The 4901-nt window shown below is 43.7% G+C and overlaps 1 non-coding gene and 1 pseudogene across 1 annotated transcript; one reads left to right on the top strand and one right to left on the bottom strand.

Moving 5' to 3' along the window:
- Positions 1–415: 415 nt before the first annotated feature.
- LOC142438299 (small nucleolar RNA SNORA73 family) lies at positions 416–615 on the bottom strand. The gene has a single exon (XR_012782700.1). It is a non-coding gene; the product is annotated as a small nucleolar RNA SNORA73 family (small nucleolar RNA).
- Positions 616–2757: 2142 nt separating this feature from the next.
- On the top strand, positions 2758–3595 carry LOC142435969 (mortality factor 4-like protein 1; annotated as a pseudogene).
- Positions 3596–4901: the final 1306 nt, after the last annotated feature.

The following is a 4901-nucleotide window of genomic DNA, read 5'->3' as shown; positions in this document are numbered from 1 at the left end:
ATGGACAGGTTCATCTCAATTGAAAGAATAAAGTGGTGCCTGACCAATTATTCTTTTTTTGATATTTAAACAGTGTTTTTTTGTTATAACAAGAGGGACATTCCGTAAGTTCATGGGGAAAAGGGAGTCAAATATTAAGCTAACAGAGGAATGTCATCTCTTACTCTATGAAGTGATGACCCGTAATGTGGGAATTTAAATTTTGATGTCTTTTAAACATTCAACGCACCCGACCCAGATGTGAAGGATTAAAAAGCACAGGCCAAACTGGAAGAGAGGCCCTTTCTTTTCCTCCTGTGAGTATAGCTGTAGATTTGAGATCGCTCTTAGTAGTATTTGCAATTCTGAGCATTCTGCAAAAAAGTAGAGAAAAAGTCTGACTCATTAATAGACAAGAACCTAGATTCATGAGGGGGACTGCTTCCCGCGTGCTTTGTCTCCTCAGTCGTTCACAGGAGTCTGCGAAGCTGTAGGAAGATGCAGGCACAGCCTCAAGGCCTGGGTTGGTCTCCAATGTGTGGAAAGGCTTATCCATCACGGGGCAGAACCCTGAGCTCCTCCATGCCCCTCTGGCAGAGCCCAGGGAGAGTGACCTCTTGGGGGTATCCATGTCAGGGCCAGTGAGTCTTTATAAAACTTACCAGTAGACGTAGAATGAGTTAGGAGTCCCTGGTGATAGTTAAGTGTTGGATCAATAAGTGAATAATCGATGGTTCAAATCCATCCAGTGCCATCTTAGAAGTAAGGCCTTGCAATCTGCTTTCAGAAGGTCTCAAACCCAAAGCCCTTGTCTTCAAGCTGGTTCTGGTTCATAGCTGCAGGAGCAGTGAATTTTTTTAATGTGGCTCTTCTAGCTAAAGTCTCTAACTTCTACCAAAAGACCTTTTCCTACATGGCTCTGAGAAGAAGATGGGCGAAGATACTGATAGAGTTCGAGTAATTGTGAACCGGATTCCCCGGAATGCTGTCCTGCTGTGCATAAAATGAGCCCTCTGAGAAGCAGGAAGAGGGAGCTCATTACCAGCAAGAGCCAGGAGTGCAGTGTGTCTGGACCTGAGATCCCTGCACAGTGAACCTCCCGGATCCAGAAGGCAGTGAAACCACTGCAAGAGCAGCAGCAGAACCAGGAATCTAAGCCACAGAGCCAGGAAAAGCTGGGGGCTTAGTGCAGGAGGCTGGGCTGTGGAATGGGGTGCCTCTGGGCACTTAGTTCAGGGAGTTGGTCTGGTGATTCACTGCACTTGAGCTGAATGCCTGTGGGTTGAGGCTTCTAGTAGAGCGAGCTGCGTGCCCCTTTAGCAGACCCGAAGGGACTTTGTGACATGTCCTGATAAACAAATATTCTGAGTACTTCTCTCTGGCGTAATTACAACTTTTTAACTGCCTTATTCAGCCCTTTAGTCATGAATGTTGTCTGTAAGTTCCACATAGCCATTGCCATGGAGATTAGAAACTAGAGTTAAAATAGGGAACTCTACTTAGGACAACACAATTGCAACCCTATAAGACAAAGAATAACTGCGCCATAAGGTTTCCGTGACTATACCATGTATGGAACAGACTGTTATATCTTTCTCCTTTGGAGCAGCTGGTAGGTTTGCGTCATTGGGTTTAGTTAGCAGCCGAGTGCTTAACCACGGTACCACCAGGCTCCCTCTCCTAAAGCACGCACCCTTCACAACACAGTGGAGCACATTTCCACTCAGGGTGCCATGAGTTAAAATGGGCAACATGGAGATGAGCAACAACACAGAATGAGTACAGAGATAATGACAGTTCTGAGCTCACTTCAAAGGAGAGACATATCAGGCATGAGGAACAAAATAACTCCTCAGTAAAAAGTGGAATTTAAAAAAACCAATGATTTTTTCCCCTCTATCAAATCCACCATCATTTAATGGATTTTATTGGAATAATCCTTTACTATTAAAAATAATTTTATTGGGGGTTCGTACAACTCAACACAATCCATACATCCACCCATTGTGTCAAGCACATTTGTACGTATGTTGCCATTATCGTTTTCAAAGCATTTTCTTCCTATTTGAGCCCTTGCTATCAGCTCCTCATTTTTCCCCCTTATATCCCTCTCCTTCCCCCCTCTCCCTCCCTCATGAACCCTTGGTAATTTATAAATTATTATTATTATTTCATGTCTTGCACTATCCAATGTCTCCCTTTACCCCCTTGTCTGTTGTCCATCCCCCTGGGAGGGGGCTATAGATAGGTCATTGTGATCGGTTCCCCTTTTCTCCCCCCACCTTCCCCTTCCCCTCCTGGTATGGCTACTCTCAATACTGGTCCTGAGGAATTTATCTGTCCTGAATTCCCTGTGTTTCCAGTTCTTACCTGTACTCATGTACATGCTCTGGTTTAGCCAGATTTGCAAGGTAGAATTAGGGTCATGATAGTGAGGGGTGAAGGGGGGGGGGAAGCATTAAAAAAAAGAGGAGAGTCGGGGATGGTGGGAGGAGGAGGCAGTGAAACACTTATAAATAGCGCCAAAGCAGGGCCCTAAATCTAAATTCCAGGAAGGTGAGAGAGTAGTATGCTTTCATGGGCCTCTTCTTTATGAAGCAAAGTGTGTAAAGGTTGCGAAAGGGCAAACAAGTGAAATATTTAATACATTACAGTGGTTGGAATAAAAACTGGGACGGATGGGTTCCAGAAAGCAGAGTGTTCAAATACGTGGACACCAATCTTCAGAAACAGAGGGAACTTCAACAAGCCAACCAGGAGCAGTGAGCATAGGGCAAGATGAGAGGGGCTACTCCAGGGAAGATGTCTGGTCTGCAACAGAACAACGTTGACGTGAAAACAAGAAAGAATAAACAGAAAACACCTGGCAACGGAGATGGTGGAAGTACCAGAGAGACACTGCAGCCTCCTCGGGAGAAAAGGGCCCGAGTGGAAGGAGACCAGATTTTAACATTTTAAAATGGGACACCATTGATAAAACCCCTATCCTGGCGAAAGGGCCACATGGCAGCCGAAAACCACATACCCTAGCCTGTCGTGCATCCTTTCCAAAAATCGGGACTTTTTAAAAACGCCGCGGGATGCGGGAAAAATTGGAAAAAAAATCGGGACTGTCCAGTTGAACACGAAGAAGCATTCATGAACAGAGTTGAAGTCAAAGTCAAGATTCCTGAAGAACTACAACCATGGCTTGTGGATGCCTGGGACTTAATTATCTTCCTGCCAAGAAGAGGACTCCATTTTAGAGGATTATGCAAATTACAAGAAATCTCCAGGAAACACAGACAATAAGGAATATGCTGTTAATGAAGTGGTGGCAGGGATAGAGGAGGACTTCAGCGTAATGCTGGGCACTCAGCGGCTCTACAAGTTGAGAGACCTCAGTACGCGGAAACCCTCGCAGACCACCCTGATGGGCCCATGCCCCAGGTGTCCGGAGCGCCACAGCTACTGAGCGTATTCGTGCAGATCGGAGCGATGCTGGATGAGAAGTCTTGCTTTGTTACCGAACTCTCTTCATGATTTCCTAAAGTGCCTGGCAAAGAATTCTGCCACTTCGTTCAGTGCCGGTGATTAGAAAGTGGCTCCTCCGGAGTATCATCGGAAGGCTGTGTGAGATTGCTGACACTCGCTTCTCTTTGAGTCTCTGTAAACACATTTTGTTCTTAGTCCTTCTCTGGTACAAATGATGTACTTTAAAAATGCTAGGATATAACAAAATCGAGGTATGTTTTGTTTTCTGTTTGATTTTAAACAGAGAAAACAAAAGGGGTTATGGCTCCTTTTTTCTTTTCTTTCTCCCCTTTTTATTACATTTCAAAATTGCTACCAGTGTATTCGGTGATGGACAACAGAAAGACATACTGTGGAGTGTTTTATTGCCTAGCTGACAAAGCTGCTTTTGAATGCTGGTGGTTCTATTTCTTTGACACTACGCACTTTTCTAATATGTGTTAATGCTGTATGACAACATGCTCTCATTCCTAGTGCCAAAGGTTCAATTCAGTGTATATAACTGAACACACGCATCCATTTGTGCCCTCTCTCTTTTTAAATGGCGCTTGAAGTAAAAGAGCCCATCCTTTGCAAGTCATCTATGTTGTTCCTTGGGCATTTTATTATCCTTGTCAGATTGTTGAAGAATGCTGGCTTGTTCCATGGTTTTTGTATTTGTGTCTTATGCACGTTTTAACACGATAGACGCAATGCATTGTGTAGCTACAGTTTCTGGACAAGTCGATCTTTTAGCAATTGTTTTTCAGATCTTCAATAATTTTTTTCTTTAAATTTAAAAACAAACAAACCAGAGGAAAGCTGTATGTTATATCGGTGCTATATAGTACTCTGACTGGTCTGTCTTCTCCCCATGACTCTTCTGTAAGGAGATGGCCAATTGCCTACAGATTGGCTTTGTGTCTCCACTCCACATTCCCCCCATCATTCACATTATGATCTTTTTTGCTCTGGGTCTTTAATGCCTGATACCTGATCTCATCGACACCTCATGATCATACAGGGTGGTGTGCTTCTTCCATGTGGGCTGTGTTGCTTCTGTGCTAGATGGCTGCTTGTTTATCTTCAAACCTTTAAGACACCAGACGCTATATCTTTTGATAGCTGGGCACCATCAGCTTTCTTCACCACATTTGCTTATGCACTCGCTTTGTCTTCAGCAGTCCTGTCGGGAAGATGAGCAGCTCAGAGTGCCGGATTATGAGAACAAAGTGTTCTTGTGGTGAGGGAGTACTTGAATAGAGGCCCAATGTCCATCTGCTTCCTTAATACTAAACTCATAAATATATGTACATAGATCTGTTTCCTCATCATCATATATAAATATATTTACATATGTACATGCCTGTATTTAGATCTCTATAAATTCCCTGTGCCTCCTATTTCTTTCCTCTATTTTCTTTTACTTT

The sequence above is a fragment of the Tenrec ecaudatus genome, chromosome 1, assembly GCF_050624435.1.
Source record: "Tenrec ecaudatus isolate mTenEca1 chromosome 1, mTenEca1.hap1, whole genome shotgun sequence".
Lineage (NCBI taxonomy): Eukaryota > Metazoa > Chordata > Mammalia > Afrosoricida > Tenrecidae > Tenrec > Tenrec ecaudatus.
This window is presented reverse-complemented; position numbering and strand designations above follow the sequence as displayed.